Source organism: Vulpes vulpes, chromosome 2, assembly GCF_048418805.1.
Source record: "Vulpes vulpes isolate BD-2025 chromosome 2, VulVul3, whole genome shotgun sequence".
NCBI lineage: Eukaryota > Metazoa > Chordata > Mammalia > Carnivora > Canidae > Vulpes > Vulpes vulpes.
The window spans coordinates 164,848,177-164,872,523 of record NC_132781.1 but is presented as its reverse complement, the minus strand read 5'-3'; the positions used below and the strand labels follow the sequence as shown (position 1 = coordinate 164,872,523).

At 60.0% G+C, this 24,347-nt stretch overlaps 1 protein-coding gene across 3 annotated transcripts in view; it reads right to left on the bottom strand.

Annotated features, from left to right (window-relative positions):
- CASZ1 (castor zinc finger 1) overlaps positions 1-17,367 on the bottom strand; it is a 139,034-nt gene extending 121,667 nt beyond the window's left edge. For all 3 annotated transcript variants that reach the window (XM_072751221.1, XM_072751222.1, XM_072751224.1), the window contains exon 1: positions 17,217-17,367. The gene's annotated coding sequence lies outside the window, so the exon portion shown is untranslated. The remainder of the gene's footprint in view (positions 1-17,216) is intronic.
- Between the last annotated feature and the right edge of the window lie 6,980 nt (positions 17,368-24,347).

Here is a 24,347-nt window from a genome sequence, read left to right as displayed (position 1 = left end):
ATGGTGCCCTCCTCTCCGGGCCTCAGGGTCTTCGCCTGTACGACAGGCACGATGGTCCCCACCCTGCCTTCCTCTCGGGAGGGATCACCGGGACCCCAAGATCAAGGGGGCCCCTTACAGCCCACAGGGCCTCGGAAGCTCAACAGTCAGTCTGTTCCCAAGGCGGCCTGGATAAGGGGGGGCCCGTGGCTAAGGGGGGGCCCTGTGGATAAGATGGGACCCTATGGGTAATGGGGTACCCCCGTGGATAAGGGGGACCCCAGGGATGAGGGGACCCCATGGATAAGGGGGACCCCGTGGGTAAGGTGGGATCCCTGTGGATAAGGGGGGACCCTGTGGATAAGATGGGAACCCCCTGGATAAGATGGGACCCTATGGGTAATGGGGTACCCCCGTGGATAAGGGGGACCCCATGGATAAGGTGGGACCCCGTGGATAAGATGGGACCCTATGGATAAGAGGGGACCCTATAGATAAGGGGGAACCCCCGTGGATAAGATGGGACCCTATGGATAAGGGGGGACCCTATGTATAAGGGGGTATCCCCGTGGGTAAGGGGGGACCCCCATGGGTAAGGGGGACCCTGTGGGTAAGGGGGACCCTGTGGATATGCTGGGATGGGGGACGTGGGGCTGGAACTGCAGCCTCCGAGCCCCGGGCCAGGCCACCCACACCGCCGCGTCTCGGCCCGTCACCCACAGGACGCCTTTCCCTATGGGTCAAACCACTGCCGAGACCCCGCCTCGTTCCCCAGAATCCTCTGAACTAACCGTGAAGAAAGAATCACCAACAGCCGGGGGCCAGGCCGCCCGACAGGTGCGCCAGGGGACAGCCCGGGCAGGCGTGGGGCGGGCAGGCCGGGGCACTGGGAGAGACAGGTCGGCGCTGGGCCCAAGTACCCCGGGGAAGAGCGCTCCGGGGACGCACGCGCACACTCGCGGCCTCTCACGCTCCGTCTCACGCCCGCGGCCCCGCAGGCAGTCACACGCCGTGTTACCTGCGCGACCGCACACGCGCCCCACTTCCCACCCTAACCCCGCGCAAGGTCGTTCTTCCCGAATCTCACTCCTGCTGGACGCGGGGAGGCAGGTCCTGGCCCAGCGGGTCCGAGACAGGCTCCGACGGCGGGGAACTCGGAGTCCCCAGCACAGGGCTGCCCCCGGGACGCCAGGGGTCGGAATCTTACTTACACCCAAGCAGAGGGGGGCGAGGGCCGCGGCCGTGACTGGCCGCAGCAGCCAAGGAAACCTCCAGGCCCCCGCGGCCCAGCCTGGCTGCCCCCGCTCCAGCCCTCTCTGCCCAGACCCTCCCGCGGCCCGGCCCGGATGAGCTTCCAGAAGCAGCTTTCTTATTCAACAAGCAAGAGGCAAAACCCACTGCAAGGAACGACCCCGTGCACCAAACACGAGGCGTTTTCTTTGGTTCAAACCGGCCCTCTGCGTTTTTCCCTGCCTTATTTTCTTTTCCCTCCCCACGGGGGAAACAAAAGAAAGTTTGTTGGTTGAGGCTCAAACGTTTCTTGGGCCTTGTCCGAGTTCTACCTTGTTTTTCTTTTCCTCTCTGTCTGCCCCTCACCCCCACCCCGCCTTCCCTGCCTCCCCACCTTGAATAAATAAAGCACCCGAAGCTGGCACAGGCTGGTATAAGGAAAGTACAAACTATCTCATAATTTTATAATTTTTTTTTAACACACTGGCCTAGGGTTTTGGGCAAAGGACAAAAGCTATTGTTGAGGAGCATACCACGGAGGTCTGAGTCACTGATACGCCTCGGCTCCCGGAGATCTCATAGGTCTCTGCGGCTGGCACAGCCGGTGAGCTCAGCACCCTGCGGGGGCCGTGGGTGCAGGCGCCCTCCCGCCCGGCGCTGCCCCGCCCCCGCCCCCTCCCCAGGCTCCCTGCCGCGCCGCCACGTTGGCTTTGTTGGTTTTTAATCATAGGGGGGAATTTAAAGAAAATGTTGTGAAATAAAAAACAAATCACCGCGGTCCCACCGCTCACGCTGTAATTTTCATTTTGGAGGATTTCCTTTCAAGCTTCGTCCGTACGCATTTGTGAATCTTCCCCCCCACCCCCGTACACTTTCTCTCGTGGCGCTCACTCGCGGCCTTGGGTGTTTTTTCTCCCCCCCCCCCACCGCCCCCCACGTAATAAACATCTTTGCACGTTTCGAAATCAGCTTCAACATTATTACTCGTCTAGGTGACCCGGTATTTCTTCCGCCCTGTTACTCCTGGGCGGATGTGACGAAGCCCGGAGGGGACGGGGCCGCGCCAGGCACTGGAGCCTTGGCCACACGTCGGGGTCCCTGGGCCTCGGAGGGTGGGCCCAGAGGGCGGGCAGGGGCTCCAGCCACCCCGCGCCCGCCGCCGCCCGGGCCGCTGGTTCCGCCAGTGGCCTTCATCCTCACGCCGACCTTCACCCCCACGAGCCGTACTTCCTCTTTCTAGAGCGCCCTGGCAGCAAGGGCCCATGACAGCACTCTGCTCTCCGTTTTTATATCTGAATATCTCAAAGCACTTAGCAGAGACTTTCATTTTCTCATTACCCCAAGGAGAGGAGGTCATTCGGGAAAATGGTACAAATATTCCCATTTGTCAAGAGCAAGAAGGAAGTGAGTTAAAAGGAAAATGGTACCACTTAACCGCGCGAGCAACCCGGGGGGAAGGCGAGGGTCCTCTGCGCCCCTCCGCGCGCCCCGTTTGCTTTTTCCGACCCAACTTTCGGAACCTCGCTGCGGAAGACACGGCTCGGGGCCAAAGTTCCATTTTGCTGAGAACCAATCACCCCCCGGGGCCCCAGCTCAGGAGACCCTCTCGCTTCTCAACTAAAAGCATATTTTCTTATTACTATAATCACGTAAAATGTGTATTATGGAACGCACGCAGTCACCAAAGGGGCGAGAGACACCGGAACACACGCGGTCCCGGGGCAGGTGATACCACAATGGTTAGGTTATGGCTGAACGTTTTCCCTTCATTTATTCTCAAAAGCCACTTAAAACGTGGTTGTGCTTTCCCAGCGTGTGCAGGGGCCCACGCGCCGGACGCAGGCTCCCCCTCAGCCGCCGGGTGAACTCGGGGACGTTCCTTGGCCTCTCTGGCCCTTATGTCCTGACTGGCGCAACAGGGGCCGACCCGACCTGCCTTGTGTTCTTCAGTCCCGCAAAGGTCACAGCCCAGCATCTGACACCCAGCAGGCGCGCGGGAATGTCTCTGTCCTTCCCCTTTTAAGAAACTGAAGAGGTGGGGCCCCTGGTGGCTCAGGGTTGGAGCAACGGCCTTGGGCTCAGGGCCTGACCCCGGGGTCCTGGGATCGAGTCCCGCATCGGGCTCCCGCTCGGAGCCTGCTTCTCCCTTTGCCTGTGTCTCTGTGTCTCTCATGAATAAATAAATAAAATATTTAAAAAGGAAAGAAAGAAACTGAACAGGTACAAGCGCCTCAGCTTGCTGGCGGCCCTGTGGGGATAAAAGCAAGAGGATTCCCCGCATCCTCTCCATCCTTCATCCCCTTCCTGGTTCCGCCACCCCCCGCCACCCCCAGCCCCTGCCGTCTCCACCGACTCACCTGGAGGGCTCGGAGGGGCACTCGGGGTGACAGGACAGGCCCTCCTCCGACCTCCTCCTGCGGGCCAGGCCCAGGCGAGCCCCTCCGGGCCGCCCCCTGGGTGCAGGTCCTAGACCTCAGCCAGGCCATCACCTGGGTGCGGGTCCCCAGGCCTCAGGCAGGCCACCAGCTGGGTGCAGGTCCCAGGCTTCAGCGGGCCACCACCTGGGTGCAGGTCCCCAGGCCTCAGCCGGGCCACCAGCTGGGTGAGGGTCCCACGGCCTCAGCAGGCTGCCAGCTGGGTGCGGGTCCCATGGCCTCACCCAAGCCACCACCTGAGTGCGGGTCCCCAGGTCTCAGCCGAGCCACCAGCTGCGTGCAGGTCCCAGGCCTCAGCCGGGCCACCAGCTGGGTGAGGGTCCAGGAAGCCCCCATGGGTGGGGTGGCCCTCCCCTGCTCCCTCCAGGCCCCACACCAGGCCCACACGTCCAGGCGCCTCACATTCACCCTGCCGGTCTGGCAGGTGGCATCTGGGGACATCTCGGGGCGGACAGGCCTGAGCCCTCCGGAGCCCTCCGCCTTCCTGCCTCACCCCTTCCTTCCAGCCGGGAGCAAGGAGGAGGAACAATAAGGTCACGACGGTCGCTGCCCCTCGCTCCCAGGTGCCAGGCCTCGTGCCAAGCGCCTTGGCTGCATTATTTCCTTTAATGCCAACAGCCACCCCGGGCTTAGGGCACTAGCATCATTCTCCCTTTGCAAGTGAAAAAACAGAGGCTCACGAGGGTTAGGGATGGGCCCAAAGTCACAGTACTAACAAATGAGGAAGCAGGGATTGGGACTTGTGCACTCCATTATTCTAGAACATTCTATGGTGCCTCTGCACGGGGTAGGGGGGCTTCTCCCAGTACAGCAGTGAGAACAACCACAGTCTACTGGGTCTCGTCCAAAAAGGGACTCCCGAGAGGCTTCCCCGGGCACTGGGGACACAGCCCCCCGCCACCAGCAGGCTGTCACCCTGCCACAGTGAGTGCTGCTCCTTTGCCTTTTGCTCCTGAGGAAGAAGAGGGACTCCGCAGCTCCCCTGAGAGGATGGGTAAGCTCAGAGCTGCCATTTCACAAACACGGGGAGGGGGGGGGGCGGGAGGAGCACCTGTAAGGCGGCACCTGCAAGGCCGGTCCCTGCCTGGCTCTCTTGGGAATGATCGAGTGGGCAGGCCTAGGGACATGGGACCTTTCAGGGGCCAGGATGTCTGTTGACCAATCTGCTAGTGAGGGCACGGTGGTGAGGGGAATACGGGGCGGGGGGCACGGCATGTACAAACCCTCAAAACCCTGAGCCTTCTTTGCAAACCAGGGACCGTACAGCTCAAGATGAGCCACCCCTTCTTTTGAAATTAAAAGAGGTCTCTAATGGGAGGCTGGATGTGGGGACCGCCAGACGGGGTTGCCCCATTGCCAGCAGCAGGTCCCATGGAAGCTGGCGGAGCCCAGCAGGGTGGCGGCCGGTGGGCCACCCGGGGCAGACAGTCTCCAATCGTGCTGAGCACAGCACATCGCTTCATTCAGGAACCCAGAGTAAAACGTACAGCTGAGTCTAGCGTTGATTCAGCCGTTAACTCGTTCGGGATCGCTGGTGGAGCCACCGCGGGGACAGGACAGGGTTAGGGCATCCCTGGGGAAGGGGGCAGGCGGGGGCCGCCCCCCTGCTGGTAACGTTGACGCGTACAAAAAGGAATCGTCACTCTTGGTGTTTTTTTTTTTCTTCAAAACCCCTCTAAAAACCCAACAGGCTCTGGAAGTTTAGGGAGGGATGAGTGAGTATGTGTTGGGGTGGGGGGCGGGAGGGGAGCTTGTTTCCTACCCACTGCCAAATTCTCATTTACTGTCAGCTCCAATCCATTCAGAACTCACTGACTCAATTGCCTTTTCACGGGGAGAGGAGCCTGCACAATGCAGGGGACTTTACAGCTCCACATTAGCACACAGAGCACTGGGCAGTGTCCAGGAATAAACACACACGTCCCTGCCAGGGGCCGCCGCCCCCACCCCGGCCCCAAACAATCCGCTAGCCCCGCCTGGCCACATCTGCTCTCCCCTATTTTAATGCTTTGGGTTGATTGTGTTTTGTTTTGTTTTGTTTTTGTTTTTTTTTTAATGTAGTTTGGCCAGTAGAGAAGTGCGTGTGTGTGCACGTATGTGCACGTGTGTATGTGCACATGGGCACGACTTCATGCGCGCTGGGAGCAGCAGGGCCTCTCACAAGTAGAAGGGCTTGCAAGAGTAACCCCAGGGCAGTTCCAACTCTTCTTCTTGCCAGAAGAAAGGAGGGATGGGGAGAGATGACAAGGGATCCAAATTAGGCTCCCAGAAGGTCGGGGTTGGGGGCGGCTCCTTTAACCTAAATCTGGAAAGTGTTGATCATAGAGAAATTAGCATTTGGTCTGGGAATGTCCCCAAGAACTTGGCAGCCACCAAAGCTCTTCAATAATCACATTAAAATAATATCAACCATAATAATATGATTATTATAAAAACCGTGGTCCCCATTTTCCACGTGTCTACTGTGGGCCAAGCACTACGCTAAAGGCTTGCGCCCACCCCAGGAGCTCGGGCCACGCTGTCCAAGACCCCGGGCGCAAACACCGCCTCCCGTTAACCCACAGCCACGTAGACAGTTACGACCCCTGCCCAGGCCCCGAAGACAGCGAGTGAGAAGAGGATTCCAACCCGGTTCTGCTAACTTGGAGACGCACCATGTGGCCCCATCCCCAGGGCAGGGGCCCCTAAGAGGAGGCGGCGGCAGGGGGGCCTTGGCCCCAGGCAGGAGCCCATAATCCCTGACCCCAGGGCTCGGGGTCGGGCATCCCCGCAGCCCAGGCTCCGGGAGGAAGCGCCCACCCTCTCCCACCTGCCTCCCTGGTGCCACAGAGCTGGAGACGCCCTCCATCCGCGCTGCCCCACGGTACCCCGGGGGCCTCTGGGGCGCAGGAAATGTGGCCGGTTCGTTGAAGAACTGAGTTTTTCATCTCGGTTCCTCTCAACTGCCACTGGGCTTAGAGGCCACGGTCCTGGACGGTCCAGATCCTGAGCCCGCCGCTGCGCCTGCCCTCCCAGCCCACGAGCGACGCTGCACATCAGCGTAGGAGCTTCAGAGGACAGAAGCGGGGATGTCGCCCGGCTCAGCCGCCCGGCCTATGCTCCCTGTGGGCGCAGCCTTTCCAAAATCACTGCTCAGCCTCCACCTCCTCTGCCTCCCTCCCTACCATCTTTCTTTCCTTTCCTTCCTTTCCATCCTCCCTCCCTCTCTCGGCCCCTCCCTCCTTCCCACTCCATCCTTCCTTCTCTCCTTCCATTTCTTCTTCCTTCTTTCCTTCCTCTCTTCCTCTCTTTTCTCCCTTCCTCCCTTCCTTTCTTTCTTAGAAAAAAAAAAAAAAGAAAAGAAAAAGCATCAGTTTAATTAGATAAATCCTCTGAGCACGTGGCCTGGAGTTCGTCATGGAAATTAACCTGCTCCCAGATCCAGGGAGTGAAACAAGAACCGGGGTGTTCTGGCAGAGCACAGTGAAATGGGAGAGGCCGGGGCGAGCCATGTACCTCGCCTTCCATCAGCGCCCCTCGCCCCTCGGGTGCCCCCAGCCCCGCAGCCCCCGTGTCCTTGCCTCCTGAGGTCACTGCCTCGAGCCTCCTCGGCTGCTTCTCCGCCCAGGCTGGGCCGCTCCCCAGGGCAGGATCACCCTCGGCGGGGCGGGGGGAGGCCTGGGCTCCGTCCCCACCGTGCCCGCTTCCCTGCCAGCTCGCTGAGCACTTAGTAGGAGGCCCTCCAGGGGCCGGCTCGGCCCGGGCCAAGGTCAGCCTGCTACTCCTCGAACGTTCATCCCGCAGCCCCTACTGTGTGCTGCTCACCGGCCAAGTGACTTCCACGGATGACGCGCAAAATCAAGCCTCCGGGAATGGGAGCCGTGACTACTGTGCTTTCACTCAGGGGCCGCAGATGGAATCCCAACCCCATTTTATGGACCCAGGAACAAAGGATTAGAGAAATGAATCCGCCCAACCAAGAGAAACATGGCTCGTGTTGGGTCCAGCCAGCCTCTGCTGGCCGCACCAGCTCCGCCACGGCGGGGCCCCCACACGGCGGCCCTCGGCAGGAACTCGCAGGCTCTGGGAACACGAGCAGAGGCCACCAGCCCCCTTGCCTCTCATCCCATAAAGCTCCCGTGAGGAATCTCCCTGCCTCCAGCTCCGGAACATCCACTCCAGCCGCAATGGGGACGAGAGACCAAGGGCCCCCCTCCCATTTAGGGTCGGACTTTGCTTCTCGACGTCTTCTGACGCATCACCAAACGTACCAGGAGACCTCAAGGGAGCCCCGGAAGATAAAACACAAAATCAGAGTTTCCAACTAATAGCATCACACCCCAGACCCTCGGGAATCCCAGGCCCCGGATGGAGAGCACAGCACGCTCCGGTGGGCAGCAGGTGCATCCACACTCCCTCCCATGTGAGTCTGGAACACCCACAGGTGCCAGGACGGTTCCAAACACTTCCCAAGCCCAGGTGATCTGATCTTCACATCAAACCCACAAGGCAGGCAGCGTTATCCCCATTTTACAGATGAGAAGACTGAGGCACAGGCTAGTTAAATAGCTGCTGTAAGGACAGGAGTTCGGTGCCCAGCTAACTGGTTCCAGATGCTCGACGTGTAACACACACGGCTCTCCGAGGCACCCCCCACGCTGCCCGATAAGCATCTCCCCCGACACACTTCAGCCCCAAGCGCCCCAGGATGAGAAGCAAACCACAGCCTGACACAAAAACGCAACCGCAGCTCCACACACGCCACGTCCAGGCCCTCGGCTTTCTGGAGTCACTGATACCACATTATATGAAACGGGCTCATCGACGCGGGGGGCACCCGCACTTGACGACGTGACCGTGATAAATTCCTCATTACGTTTCACGATTTCAAAGAACGCTCAGAGCTACAGGGCCAACCGACCAGCAGGAGACCCTGTCAGGGAAATCGGGTCAGAGGCCATTTGATAAGAGAGGAAACCGAGGCCCGGAGAGGTCGAATGACTCGCCCAAGAGCACGCAGTGATTTACTGCAGAGCCAGCCCGGGAGCGGGTCCCCGACCCCCGCGACCCCCGCAGAGCTCGGGACCACCCAGGTCTCCCCCCGCCCCGGTGCCAGGCTGAGGATGCGGGGCTTGGCCCGCGGTCCCCTGGGATCAGATTTCCCTGAATCTCCCAAAGGAGCCTCCAGGACTAGTGGGCCCGGAAATGGCCCTCGCAGAGCGAGCTGCACAGCTGAGCTCCCCGGGGGCAAGGGGGGCGGGCGGGCTGCAGACGCTGGCACGGCCCCGCGGGTTCTCCGCCAGCAATTAGTGCTGGGGAAGGGTGCCAGCCTGGCAGGCTGGTTCCCCACCCCGTGCTCACCGCACGCACACGCACGCACATGCACACCCACCCCAAGACCCCCCAGGGGCAGCGCAGCGAGCACACGCGGGGTGCAATCTGGTCGCCACTGCTTTCAAACAACAGGACAGCAGGATCCACCCACCCGGTCCTGCTCTGCCCCCGGGTTTCACCCCAGCGCAGTCACCAACCAGCCCTCCTCGCTGACGCCCACGCACCCCCTCTGCGAGCTCCCCAGAAGCTGCTTTCCGGTGAAGACACGCACGCCCTGACAGTGGCAAGTCAGACCTGAATTGTCAGGCCCCAGAGAAAATCACGCAGGCTTTGGACATGTCCTCGGCTGAGACCCTTCGTCAAGTACCCTTGGAATCCCGGTGGCAGGGCCGCGGCCTTGGTCCCGCAGAGGGGAAGCTACCTGCGCAGGTGCACTTCTCGGAGCGTCGGCCCCACCCACCTGCAGGGGACCCTGCTCACGGTGCCGCCCAGGCTCTGCTCCCCGAGCCCAGCAGGCAGGTGGGAATGGACCTGAGAACTGACGTGGCCTCCTTGCGTCCCTACCCCGCCACAGTCCCGGAGAGCTGGAAGGAGGCCACCGGAGCAGGGACCCCGGAGGCTCCGTGCCTGCGGCTGTAAGATCTGCGAAACCCCTCAAAGAATAAGCATTATTTACGCTTATGAGACTTTTCTTTATTAAGAGGATTCTCAGAGGGGGCACATGAACTCCAGAGGAGGAGCAGAGGCCCCCCCGCGGCCGCCTCCCGCCTGGCCTCGAAGCTGCTCCGGGAGCACCAGTCCGGGGGCTGTGCCGGGCCCTTTTGCCGAGGCCACCCACCCGCCAGGCGGCCCGCGGGCCCCACGGAGGACGGGCACAGCGAGCCCACCAGCGGGAGCAGAGGGAGCCAGCTGCTCGTCTCGGAAAACCTCGAAGATCCTCTAAGCCACCTAGTGTCCAGAGCTGAGCTCCGGCCGCTGCTCTGTCCCTGCCGCTCAGCAGAGCGGACAACGCGGGGGGCCCACGGGAGCAGGACGAGGCCCCCCTGCAGGAACCCGAGACCGAGACCAGGGGCAGGGGCCGAGCCTGAGGGCAGACAGGGCCCAGGAGAGAGCAAAGGCCCTGTGGCCCCTCCTCCCCACCCCGAACCGAGGCAGGGCTGCCCCGCGAAGATGCTTCCCTCGCCCTGCCCTGCGCCCCCGCGGGTCGCCCTCTCCTGGGAGCCCCAGTGCCACCCCACACGCCGCCCGGCTGGGCATCTCCGGGCCCCCCCAGCTCCGGCCCCCAGGCCTCCTGCAGAGCCTCGGAGCCCTGGACTGCCGGCCCCCCTTTCCTCCGTGTCCTCAAGACTCCTCTCACCTTGAGAAGTGTTAGGATTACCCAGCATTTACACTCAACGCTCTTCTTTATTCCTTAAGGCTTATTAAGAATGATAATGAGTTCCAAAGGAGCCACACGTCTCTCTCTCTCTCTCTCTCTCTCTCTTCTCTATCCTTCCCTCTCTCCCCACCCCCTCCTTTGCTCTCTTTCTCTACGTGTCTTTTCCACCAAAGACACACAGGACAAATCCAGACCAAAAGGAAAAAAAAAAATCCCAACAATATGGAACCAGGGTACTTAAGGATTTATATTCAATAAATCCCTCTCTCTTCTTCCTTCTCCCTAGTTATTCTCAATTATTCAGATTTAAAAAAAAAAAAACAAGTCCCCTTGTCTTTCCCACCCTCCAGGCCACCCCCCACCCCGCTGGACTTTGAGCAGGGGGCCCGGCGGGCCTGCAGAACCTCGTTAATGGGCAGCTCTTAAACGGTTGATTAATTTTTGCAGAATTTATGACGGGCTTCGGGTCCCCCCCGACCGCCACCCCCCGACCCACTCGGTGGCCTCCGCACCACAGCAACTCCACTAGTGAACTTGAGGGGGGCAGAGCGGGGGCACCCCCTCCCCGGGGGCTTCCTGCGGCCCAGCGCCAGGCGGAAGCCACGCGGGTGCCAAAGGCCAGGCAGGAGCCGCTTGAGGAACCTTGTGGCACCCGCGGGGGGCGGCCGGGCAGCCAGGAGCCGGGGCTCAACTCGTGGCTCTATGGGGTCTGATTCCAAAATCAGGAGGCCACGAGCAAACGGACAGCGAGCGCGGGAGCCCGGGGTGGGGGGGTGGGGGCGGCAAAGGGTGCCAAGCTTGCGCCCACCGAGCCACGCCACGCGTCCCAGCACGGGGACCGGCCTTATCGGTCTGCCGGGCTGCCCTTCAGAGAAGGGGAAGAACAGATCCTAATGAAATTACAGTTTTTAAAATGTCTATAAATTAAATCTCCCCCCTCCCTCCCCCTCCCTCCCTCCTCCCTCCCTCCCTCTCTCCCTCTCTCTGCATCTCCCCCTGAGCTCCCTCCTTTACAAGGCTTGTTTGCCTCTCCCTGGTTCCCTGTGCTCATGTCTGCTTTTCTGATATAGACATCAAGAGGTTACGGGCTCAATTACAACTCCACTGGAGTCTCAGCACCAGACTCGCCCGGCCTTCTCTTCTCCTCTTCAGAAACCAGATACCAAAGAAATCCTCTTCGGCTTTATATTTTTATTTTTAATGCCAAAAGCCTCAAGATTCATTCAGTTGACTCATGGTCCTTTTTTCACTTGCTTCAAATGGGGGGCGGGAGGGAGGACGACGATCCTTTTTAATTGTGTCCGAGTATAAATATAATAGAAATGCTTTTCTCTTTATCTCATTCCCCCTTCTTAAGGACACACACAGAACCTCAGCAATACGTGGAATTTCAACAAGAGGGGGCACAGGGTATAAGTGTGCTTAATTAATGCACATCTGTCCGGGAGGGGGGGGCAGGAGAGCTGCTGCAGGGTATCCGGTTGGACATCCAGCGTATTTCAAAAGTTAAGCAGTGACATCATAAGACTTCTCATTAGCAAAGAGTCCATTTGAAAAGGGTGGGACATACATGGTGATTTTTATTTTTTTCCAAAGGAAAACATTTCTCCCACCTTCCACAACACTGTCACTTGATACAGGACAGAGATAGGCCGTCTATATGATTTTACATCCACAAAAAGCCACTCCCCCCACCAAAGAAGTGAAAAAAATCCAAGTCCTAGTCAATCAGCATAGTCGATTCCTAAGAAGCAGAAACCAGTTTCGAACTGTGGGTCTAAGGGGGGAAAAAAAAAAAACAAACAACACCTCTGCTATAATTCTGGAAAGATTAACCAGAGGGGATTCCAAAAGGTACTTTTCCAGGAAAAAACACTTGAAGACAAAGGCTGGAGAAAGCTGAAGCTCAAGGTGAATCAAAAAAGAAAAACTTTGTCTTTCCAATTAAGTAGACTAGGAAAAAGAAAAGGGGGGGGGGGGACACATTACTACCAACTCATTAATTCTTTCCTGTAAACAATTTAATTAAATTCTGCTAAATACAGGAGAAATACTCATTTTGGAGTGCTCTCCCCCCCCACACACCTCAAAAGCAAATTCCTGCAGGTTACTCCCCCCCCATGCCAACACTTCCCCTGCTGCACAACCTTCGAATGGATTTCCAACCCAGGCGTGGATTGCTCTGCTCACGGCTGCCAGCATGACAGCCTCATATGTCTGAAAGCTGACACTTCAGCTTTTAAAAGAAATGGGGGAAAATAAGCTGTTGACTTCTTGGTTAAAGTATTTTCTTGTTCTAACTCATGTTCTTATGTCACTGGGCTAAAAAAAAAAGAGAGAGAGAGAGAGAGAGAAGGGAGAAGAGAGAGATATGACTTTCCTTGAATGATCTGTTTAACCTAAGCCAGAGGAAAAAAAAGAAAGTCATTAATTACTTATGTGAGCTATTGCTTCAGAAAGACAATAAACCTGCCCGGTCGCCATGGATATGACATATTTGCTCTGAAAACAACACAATAATTAGCAAAGGGGAAAGATACAAGGAGAATATGCAAACTCCTGAGTTTAAAGCCACAGTGCTCTTTTCTCCCGTAAGCCTGTTCTGTTTGCAATCCAAATCAAACAAATTTTAAAAATATAGCAAAGGGGGAAAGATCAGAAATGGCTCCTCTCTCCTCTGAGCTGAGAAGCAAGAACCACTCCACCCCCTTCCCAAAATAAAATAATGTAAAAGAGAACCAGGATGGCATGGGGTGTGTGTGTGTGTGTGGGGGGGAGAGTCAAGTATTGACTCTGTTTTATTTCCTATATCAGGGGTGGAGTCAGGTTTGTTTTTGCTTCTTTCCTTTTTTTTTTTTTTTTTTTTTAAGTGTACTCTTATTTAAGCTTTGGACCTTCTGGCCAGATATAAATTTATTTATGAAAGCCAAATGCCCTGTGTGTGCCTCACCCCTCCCCAAAGTAAATGGAAATGTGAAGGGGTGGAGGTGGGGGATCCTACTTGAAAAAGCAAAACAGTATACTCAGAAAGCATCGGCTCTACAGAGGGACATCCACTCCCCCACCGCCAAGAAAATGGAACCCAGGCCTTACTTTAAAATTAAAAATGCATTAAATGGTTTTACCTACAACTTAGTCCCAGAGGATCATTAGGAAATGCAATCGCTTTGTATCATATCTGTCAACGTGATAAATATCTGAGTTCAGAGTAGGTTTGCAATTTTTCAGAGTGTCACAAACCAAGATAATTTTTTTTTTCTGCCTTACTTTCTTGATTCACTGTACCCACCGCCTCCAAGTCCGGAGTCTACAGAAAAAGAACTGAGAAGACGACAGGAGGATCAAAGGAGAAAAAGTTGATGTGCTCTCATACATGGGACAGAGGTTCCTGATAATCCCCCCCCCCAAAAAAAAGTGGGAAAATTAGGACTGTCAAATATTTGGGCTTTTTTTTTTTTAATTTCTTTAAGTACTCCATTAACTTTGAGTAAGAACTTTCCCCCTCTTCCCAGAGGCTAATTTTCCAAAAACAGATGGTCAGGATCTAGAAGAGAAGCAAATATACCTCAACCCCCACAGGCAGGGAAATCTAACTTTGAACTTCTTTTTAAATTAAAAAAAAAGGGGGGGGGGGCAGATAAACTATTAATAAGTATGAAAAATTAGCTGAGCTACAAGTTTTGTTTTTCTTCTGAAAAAAATTTCAACACAAGGGGAGCAGATATAAAGGAGAGATTCACATTTGACTTTCTATTTTTTTTTTTTTTTTTGGACAATAGTTGGGGTTTTTTTTTTGTTGTTTTAGATTGGACTCTTTGATCTTGAAAGAATTTTGCTCTTATACGATGGGGAAGAAGGGGGTGGTGGTGAAATGATCTGTTTTAAATGATGATGCAACTTGGAGATCAAAGCGCCCGCTCTCCCCTAGCCATAATAAGCTGTACTTGCCACAAAGCGCGAGTCTCCGGGCTCCTCTCCCTCGTAAGAAGGAAATAAAGTGCACACGGAGACTCCGGGAGAGACGCGAAGTCTCTGCAAGGTGCAAAGTCTAAAACACGAAAATCAGAAAGGCCCGGGGAGAGAGGGAGAGGCGCTGCCCCTTTAAACGTTTTAGTGCATATGGAGTTTGATTTCTGAAAGAGATCAGTTTAACATCTCCATAGAAACCAGCAACAGATTATCATCAACAGAATAAATAACTAGTCTAATAAATTAAACAGGAGGCATAAGATCGCTGGAAACCTGATTACTGAAGTTCAACAATATTCCCCATAAACTCTCGTGGCCCGCCTGGAAGGTGGCGAGACACACGGGGGCGGGGGCCCGTGCGGCTCGCGGGGTCCCGGGAGGGCCGGTGGGCGCCCGGGCGGGGACGGGACGAGCCCCCCGGCCGGCCGCGCGCAGGCCCCGGGAGCCGGGCAGGAACGCGCCGGGGAGGGCGCGCGGGGGCGCGCGGGGGCGCGGGGGGCGCGCGGAGGGCGCGGGGCGCACCTGGGGCCGCCCGCGAGCCGCTCGCCCCGGGCTCCGCGCTCGGGCTCGGCGCCGCCCAGCGCCCCCTCTGGGCACGCGGAGCGCAGCCCCCGGAGCCGGCGACCCCCCTCGCCACGCCCGGCGCAGCTGCTCCCGCTCAGCCCGGACAGCTCCCTCCGGCCGGCGCGTGTGCGTCCGCGTGTGCATGTGCGCGGGGCCCGCGTGCGCGCGTGTGTGTGTGTGTGTCCGCGCGTGTGTGTCCGCGCGTGTGCATGTGCGCGTGTGTGTGCCCGCGTGTGCGCGCCGGGGGCGGGGGCGCCGACCACCCTGCGCTCCGCTCTCCAGCCGCCCGCGCGCCCTTACCGCGCCGCCGAGCCAGCTCCGAGCCGTCCTCATGCGCCAACTTTGCCGCCCGACTCCCCTCGGCCTCGCCCCTCGCCGCCCCCGGCTCTCCGGGCGTCCGCGGGGTCGCAGTCGCGGGCCCACCGCACACGGGGGGGGCGTGCCCCGGACCCGCGGGGGCAGCCGGGCGCGGACCCTCGGGGCCCCCGTGATCCAGCTGGGCTGGGGGAGCCCCGGGCTGGTCCGAGGCGTGTTTCCGCTGCTTCCCCGGCGGACAGTCGTGCACCCGCACCCGCACCCGCACCCGCACCCGCACCCGCACCCGCCGCGCCGCGGCCGCTCCCCAAGCCGAGGCCGGTCCCGGGAACTTGCGGGGCGGCCGAGGCGGCCCCCTGCGCCCTCGCGGGCCGCCCTAACTCCGGACCCGGGTCGGGGACGACTCGGAGCAAGAATCCGCGCCCACCCCCCAGAGAAGGGCAGAGAAGGGCCTATCACCACGACCTCGGTCTACGCCCCCAAGTGTCCCTCCCGCCGTGATTGACGGCGCATACACCTGTTCCCCGCCAGGAGCTCCCGGCGCGGGGACCGACGCCCGCCCCAGCGCTCCGCCGCGCCCCCCGCGCCCCCGCGCCCCCGCCGGCCCGCGCCCCCCGCGCCCCGCGCCCCGCGCCCCGCGCCCTCCCCTCCCGGGCCCCGCTCCCGGCCCGCCCGCTCCCGGCCGCGCTGGCTTCGGAGACAGAAAGAACAGAAAGCAAAACTTCTGGCGGCCGACGGCCATCAGCTGCACATTCTGCAAATGCCACCGAGTAAAAATAAACCGGCCGCCGCTCCGCCCGGCCGGCTCACCCGGGGCGCGCGACTCGGGCCCTGCCCCGCGGGCTGCGGGAGCGACCGGCCCGGCCCCACCGCCGCGCGCCCCCGAGCCCCGCCCGCGCGCCCGCCGCCCCGCGCCCCGCGGCCCCCGAGGTCGGGCGCAGGTGTCCGGGGGCCGCGGCCCGGCTGCCCCCGCCGCCCCGCGCCCCGCGCCCCGCGCCCCGCGCGCTGCCCTCCTCCCCGCCTGCGCCCCGCGCGGCCCCGGCCTCCAGGCCCCGCAGCCCACCCGGGGCCCCCGCCCCGCCGAGCCCCCGGCGCGCACCGGCTCCGCCCGCCCGCCCGCCGCCGCCCCGCGGCCCGCATCCCCGGGCGCAACTTCTCCCGCAGCGCGCGCCGCCGCCGCAACTCCCCGAACTTTTCCCGGCCCCGGCGGGCTCCGGCGCACAGGCGCGGCCCCACCGCCGCCCCGGCCCCGAGCCCGCCCGCCGCCGCCCTGCGCCCCGGAGCCGCGGGTGGGGGTGGGGTGGGGGGTGGGGGGCGGGGAGCGCCGCTCGCCGCGCCCGGAGCAGCGCACTTGAGACAAACTTCGCAGGCGGCGGTGGCGAGGGGGCGCCGCTCCCCGGGCCGAGCAGCCCCGCGCCGCCCTGTCCCGCCCGGAGGCCGCCGGACCCGCGCCCGGGCGGACGCTCCTACCTCTGCCGGCGGCACCCACAGCCCGGCGCGGGGCCCGCGCCCACCCCTTCCGCGGGCAAAGTCCTGCAAAGTCACCCCGGCCCCTCGCCCCTGCCCCCCTCTCTGCCCCGGCGGGCGCACGCACCCCTGCAGCAGGGGGTGGGCGCGCGGAGGGGCCGGAGCGAGCCCCGGGGCCGGCGAGCACCTGCCCCCCAGGCTGCAGCGCGGGGGGCGCCCCCACCCTGTGTGCGAGGTCCTGCGCTCGCGCGGGCGCCTCCCCCGCCCCTGGGCTGGGGCGAGCGACCCCCGGGCGGCAGGCGCCCCGCGCCCCGCGCCCCGCGCCCCCCGCCGCCCGCGCGCCCAGAGGGGAGGCAGCCCGCGCGCAGGCAGCAGCAGGCAGGCTGCTGGCTCCGCGCTCCCCGCTCCCCGCTCCGCGCTCCCCGCTCCCCGCTCCCGCTCCGCGCTGCAGCCGAAGCCCGGGGTGGGGGCCGCGCGGGTCGGGGGGCGCGGCGGGGGCGCGCCCGGGGGGCCCCGGGGGCGGGGGCGCGGGGGGCCCGCGGCGGAGGCAGCGCCGAGTCTCTTACCTGCACTTGGGGCGGCTTTGGGTGACTTTCCAAGTCCGAGGGAAAAATGTGTGTGTGTTTGGGATGGAGCGCCGCGGGCGCGCATGCGCTGCCCAAAGTTGCCGGATCCCGGATTTTTCGCTCCCAGTCTCCGCTCTCGCCCGCTGTGATTATGGAATTCTCCGCGGCCGGGCGGGCGAGCGGGCGGCACGCAAAACCCGGGCCGGATCGCGGGCCCGGGCCGCGCTCCGCCCTCGCGCCCCCGACCTGCGCTCGCGGCTTCCCCGCACCCCCCGCGGGGCCCAGCTGGGCCGGGGCGCGCGGCGGGGCCTGCGGGGAGCCTCGGCCGCGCGGCAGCTCCCCGGCCCCGGGCACAGCGGGGCGAGGCGGGGGAGCAGGGGCCGGGCCGGGAGCGGGTTACTTTTCACCTGTTCTGATCCCCGACAGCCGGTCTGCTCCCGCTTTCCCACTGAAGACCCAGCTCTTTTCTGCAAGTTAGAATGTTGGGATGGTCGAAGCCGGAGGAACGTGCTGTTCTCACCGTGTGATATCTTACTCGGTGCAAGGGAGTCCTTCATCCAGCCCATTGTGCAAGGAATAAACCCTCAAGTGAGCGAGATGGAAGATAGGCCGCGAAGAATGAACCTGGGGGGGGGGGGGGTGAAGGCAATGAGCATTAAAACAAATGAATAATGTTATTTCAGAGAGTGAAAGGGGCCGTGAAGAAAATAAGGCAATAGGGTAACGCGTTTTGGGAGAGCTGATTTATCCCTCCCAGGTGACGGAGAAAGGCCTCTCCAAAGGCGGGGGACATTGGAACTGCCCTAGAGGAGCCCCCCTCATCCGTCCCTTTGTCCCCGCTGCCCGCATCCCAGGTGACCTGGAGGTCAGCTGCTGTCCTGGCGCGGTGGCTCCGGTCCTGCCTTTCCCTGCCAGGCCACCCCTGTCCCAGGACTGAGCTAGTCGCTGTACCTGTTTTTCCTTCTCTAACAAGGACGTGACGGAAATAACGTCAGTCGGGGAGAGAAACGGGTAAACACTCGGATGGCGAGAGAAGTGAAAAACTGCCCGCAGTAAGTCAGCGAAGCAGCTAAACGATGGGTCGCATGAAGGAATACAAAAAGTATGACCCCCAGTTTGGAGAAGTGTCCAACCGGATGCAGCGAACAGAGAGGAAACGCCACGGGCTGGGAGACGTTGTTGTGGGCTAGCAGACTTTGGGATGTAATCAGCAAGGTTTGGGCAAAGCTTCTCCAGACCAGAAGTTTCCAGAAGCCCTGGATGGTAATTGGCCAAGACAGACATCCACTGGGATGCATTCCATGCCCTGCCTTAAGCTGGAAGCTAATTGGTAAATGCATAGAGACTGGGGACTCCGAGGCCCGCTGGCCCTGAGGTGGCCAGGATTTGCCCTGTCCCCTAATAGAGCCTCCAGATTTGAGAGAAAAGGCCGGGCCGCCCCTCATCCTGCAGCCGCTGGGTGATCTCTACCTGTTACACTAGCTGAGAAAATAAAACAACTCAAGGATACAGCTTGTCTCCTTACCGCATGGAATGGGTCCGAGAATCCCATGTTTGGGATTTGTCGGCACAGGATGGCCAGATTTGGGGGTGAGACACACCTCTCAGGTTCAGAGACTTTTCTCTCAGCTTTATCCCCGTAACTAACAGGAAGCAGCAACGCATCCATAACTAACAGTCCTCCCGGAGCACTGACCCATTGCTCTCCCTCACCACCCCGCACCCTCAAATCAGGTCCAAGTCCTCAGTTCCAGGAGTCGGCTTGCTGGCCTATTGTGCATGAGACCCTTGTGACTCAGCAGAACACACGGCCCTAAAGATCCGAAGCCCAATCCTGCCATTCTGCAGAAGGAGAAACTGAGGCACGGTGAGGGTAATGACCTGAGGAGCAGGGAGGGAGGTTTTCTAGCTTTTGATGTGAGGTTGATTCCATTCCCGGGGCTGTATAAAGAAGTGGCTCACAGCTTGTGCTTTGGGGTCAGACCCCAGCTACTCACCAGCGGGGTGACCTTGAGTAAGGCATTTGACCCCTCTGTGCCTCAGTTGCCTCAACCGTAAAATGGGGATAATAAGAGAACTACTGCGTGGGCTTGTCGAGAGGCTAAAATGAGTTAATGTAGGGAAAGTGCCTGAGCCAAGCGAGTGATCGATAAATGCCAGTAATTGTCATTGCTCCTTGGGACATCCGGTGCTCCCTCTACTTCTCATTTCTTCCTGTCCTCTCTCCCTTGCTTCCTCCCCTCTGTCCTTTCCTTCCTCCGGGACGTGCCGCCGGAGGAGTCCCGCACACAGGCGTCCTTCAGCAGGAGCGGGGAAGACACAAAGGAGCCGGCCGGTCCCTTCCCGCCTTGCCCTGGAAGGCTCTGCCCCCGCAGCCGCGTCCCCAGCACCAAACTTTCATGAAGACATTTGTTCTTCCCTCCATTCTTCCTCCGACACTTCACGATCCTCCCATCGTCCAGGGAGCCCTTCTGTCTCCTCTGGAGGAAACTCGGGGGGGGGGGGGGCTGGAAACAGGGGCAAGATGGGGCAAGTGGCGAGGACTTTGGGGCGAGGTGAACAGGGGTGCTTCCTCTGCCTTTCCCAATCCCCACTCCCCCAACTCAAGCAAAAATTGTGTTCTATTTTTATTCTCTTTAAAGATTGTATTTATTTATTTATTTGAGAAAGCGGGTGCAGCGGGGCAGGGGGTGACAGAGGGAGAGGGAGAAGGAGATGCCCCCGCTGAGCGGGGGGCCTCATGGGCTCGGGGCTCTGACCTGAGCCGGGGACAGATGCTTCACCGACTGAGCCACCCAGGCGCCCGAAATGTTGTGGTTGCCAAAACTTGTGTTGCAAACAGAGCAAAGGGCTGGGAGAGAACCGCAGGCCCGAGAAGGAGCCGAGCCTCTCGCCGTCTTGCCCCCACCCCCGCCCCGCGCCCCTTGCCCACGCGGAAGTTACACGCTCTTTTCCTCACTTGCTTCATTTTATGGCTTCCTAAGCTTTCCTTAGAATAAAACACAAACGCCTGTCCCCACTCAGCAAGGCCCGGCACTGGACCTCTGGCAGTCACACCGTCCCGACACACTGGCCTCTTGTCCTGGACGAAGCCCGTCCTTCCTCGGGGCCTCTGCCCGGAAGGCCCACGGCGCCCGCTTCCCCGCGGCCCTCGGTCCGAGGCTCTCCCGAACCCTCCAGCCTTCTCTCTCCCGCTACCCTGTTGCACTGTTTGCAATGATTTTGCTAATTCACTTGTTTCCACGCTTCCTGTCCAGGTGCCCTTGCTAGAACAGGAGCTCCTTGGGGGCAGGGACTCTGTCCTGTGTCCCCTCGTGTCCTAAGCACCTTCACGGGGCCTGGCCCTGGCCGCCCTTCACCCCCTGGGAGTTGGGCACTGAATCAAGAGAGGCCTCGTGGCCCCTTCTCCAAGGGGCCTGTGCTGCAAGGGAAGGGCTGCCGAGTTCCCGGACAAGGTTTGGGGGAAGCAGGGGGAGCTGCACAACCCAGGAGTTCCGGGGAGTCGCCGGGTTGACCCCGGGGGCTTTGCCGAGTTTCCACACTGCTTGATGTTAGGCTGGGGGGGACAGTGGGGACCCACAGCTGGTTCTGGCAGACTGTGGCCCCACGAGGAGCCTCCGGAGGCAGGGGGGAGGCAGGACGAGCCATCTGTGTGGCCCTCACGAGGCGGTGTCGTCTCCTTAGACCCTCGGGACCACTGTGGTGAGGGGGATACGGCATCCGCCCATTACACGGAGGAGGGAAGCAACACTGAGTGACCTCCAAGGGGGTGGCCGCCTGAACCATGCTCTTCACGCTTGGGCCGGGACGTGACACAGGGATTCTTCCTCTGAGCTCCCAGAGCTGAGATCTGAATGTTGGGAGACGAGGGGAGGAAGGAGCACAGACCCGTCCTTTAACCGTCAGTTTTATCTCAATGTTGTAAAAGACGAGAAAAAGGAACCAAAGAGATCACAGGACCGAGCACCAGATTTTGTATGTATGCAGTAAGCACTCAATAAGTGCTGGCAAAGAGTGATGGCTTTTAAATGAACAAACTATCCACCATGCGCTCCGCCTCCCTTTCTCCTAAGCGGCTCCTGGCCTTGACCTCCGTGGACGAGGTCGGTTCGCTGGTCCCGGGCCTGGCCTGGTGCTGGCATCACAGTAGGTGCTCAGTAGATGCTTAGTGACTGAATAATTAAACAAACGCCCGAGATAAGTGATTATGGTGATTACTGGGCAAGTTGTAATTAAAAAAAAAAAAAAAAGCTGAGTGCATTTCTTTTATTTACGAACGCCTCTCTCGGGAGTCCTGGAAGGGAGGATGGGAGCGGCGCCCCGTCCCCAGAGCCAGGCCTGATCCTCAATCCCATCAAGATGCTGAACCTGACAAACCCTTCGACCCCCCGAGGGTCTTCATCCTTTTTGCGAAGTACAAGGTCGTTGTTTCTGGCCCCTCGTGGGGGACACATCTTCAGCGTAGGAAAGTCACAAAATACAGATAAACAGGAAGGAGAAAACCTGCGTCACCCGTCATCCCGCCCGCCACGAAGGATCACTGGTGATGTTCTGGTGAACTTCCTGCCAGTCTAGGGTTGTTTGTTTGTTATCTTTCGCTGGGTTTTGTTTTATAAATTCGGGACCAGGCCGAGTGTCGCGGTCGCCGTCGTCTCCGCTAGCACGTGCGTGCAGCACCGACACTTTCTCACGCCATCGGCTCTCCCCGCGTGCCGGGATTCTTGATGGCCGGGTGATGGGGTTTGTCCTAATTCGCTGGGAAAATTTTGGACGTCTGACTCATTTCCAGTACTTTCCCTTGTTTTGAAGACCCCTAGTGAACATCCTGGTCCAGAGAGAATCGTGCGCCTCCCTGACAGTGTCTACACCTGCAAGCTCTTGGTGCCCGCGGCCCCTGCCCGGGAAGGCTGTGCTCCGCTGTCCCGCGGCCGTGCGTCCCGGCAAGCGCTCCAGCCTCAGTATCCCCCCTCTCTCTCTCCCTTTTTTCTTAACCCCTGTTAATTAATTAATTAATTAATTTTTAACCCCTGTTAATTTAATGGGTGAAAGCGCCTGTGACCCTAGGAATGGGTCCTCAGCAGAGCCTTGCCGGCCACAGGCAGGGGCTGTCTCCAGGCCTGCATGGCCCCGGGGCCCACAGCCTCGCCCGGCTCCCGGCCTCCAGCTCCGGGCTCCGGCGCGGGTCTGGGTCCTTCAGGGGCTTCTGGGCATCCCCCCAGTGCTGGGGGTGGAGGGTGGGGTCTGTCTCAGTGTTTCAGCCTCGACAGAGATGAGCTCCACTCCCTCCTACCTCTCGGCGCCCACACCTTCCAGAAACCTCTCGACAGCAGAGCCTTGGGGATTTCTGTGCCATAAATACTATCTGTTTTCCAAGCTCAGGATCCATACTTTGTACCTGCTTTCCTTTTCCCCACCTGGGCTCTCGCTCAGCTCCGTGCAAGCCTCCTCTTTCTAGTTCGTTCTAGTTCACTCACTTTTTTGGGTGGGGAGGGGGGTGGATTTGTGTTTACTCCTGCCTGCTCAGGATGAGAATTGCAGGTGACTAATTCTTTCCCTTTTAGGAAACATTTTTCTGGTCCCGGGGTCTCCGATCTCCATGGCCCTCTGGACCATCTAACTTAAATTTCAGAAGAAAAGGGTAATTCACATTCCGTGCTAGCAGTTGAGGGAACACAGAGAAATACAAATATAAATACAATGCAGGAAAAAAAAAAAACAACAACACCCGCGATCAGAGAGTCCTGTGTTTGGGTGTGAATTGGATTCCAAAAAATTAGAAGAATGAATTGAAATGAAACCCACCGGGCACACTTTTGGGCCCCCAGCGGGCGGGCGATGGGGGGGGTGTGGCTGGGAGTGACGTGTGTGGCTCACGGGGAGGCACGTGCCCGACTCCCTCTGCAGCGTGAGGTGCCCACAGGCGTGGGCCCAGGGGGCCTTGAGGGAGGCTTTGGTCCTGGAGGACCTGGAGGCCTGGCTGCGCCTGTTTGCACACTGGAGGACCGGCAGCCGCCCAACGCAGAGAACCGGCCAGGTGGAGGGCAGGGTGACGGGCTGACGTCACCTCTTACCCCAGGCTCCGCGGGGACAGCTGCCGCCTCCTGAGCCTGGCGGGGAGGGGCGGCCTGCCTCTGGGGCCCGACAGCCAGGGACCCCGGTGATGGAGAAGAGGAGGGCCCGCCTGTGCTCAGAGCCTCCGCCAGGCTCCCGGGGGAGCTCAGAGCCCCGGCCGCGCCCGGGGGAGCCCGGGGCTCTGGGGGCAGAGGCGGAGGGCCGCGAGGACCTGCTCCGAGACTGCGGAGGTGGCCGGGCTGCCCGACGGGCCCTCCGCAGGTGCCAGCACCGCCGCCGGGGGCTCGAGGGCGGGGCGCCGGGAGGCGAGGAAGGGCCCTTCTTGGGAGGAGGTGCCCTCGTGTCGCGCGGACGGGCGTGCCAGGTCGCTGCCGGGAGGGGAGGGCGCCCGCCGTGCCAGCCTGGCCCGGATGTGAGCGAGGCCCGCCCGCCTCTCCAGCCTCACCTCTCCAGTTCCCGGCTGTGCACCTGCACACCCTCTGCTCAGGCGCAGGGGGCGCGTAGGGACCCGCCAGGCCTTTGTCCGAAGGCCTCTGTCCCCTTTCTTGGCTTGTCTTCCGCCCTCTCACCTGTCGAGACCACAGCAGATACCACCTCTTCCAGGAAGCCTTCCCTGAGGTCTTCCTCCCCAAAACTGGCTCGGATGCTGCTATTCGGGCTCCCACAGCCCCCTTGCTTCCCCTGTCCTGGCGCTTAGCACACTGGTATAACTAACTTCCCGCAGCAGACTAGGTGTGTGCGTGGTTTTTAAATAATGGGTGTATTGGGGCGTGGATTTCTGAGCTGGGTAAGTGGGTTCGAATCCCAGCTCTGCCACTGACTAGCTGACTGTGCGTTGGCAGCATGGCCTCGGTTAGGGCCTGGCCTCCGCTCGTAGCACCCGTCTGTGAAACGGCGACAGAACCAGCAGCTGCCTCCCAGCATCGTCAGAAGAATCACTGGAGACAATTCCTGCAGGGCCCTGAGCCTGGAATCCTGCACAGTGGCTGTCGTTTTACTCCCAGAATCTAGCAAAATGCTTAGAGAACGTCTGGCGAACGAGCGGCATCCCCGTGTGGA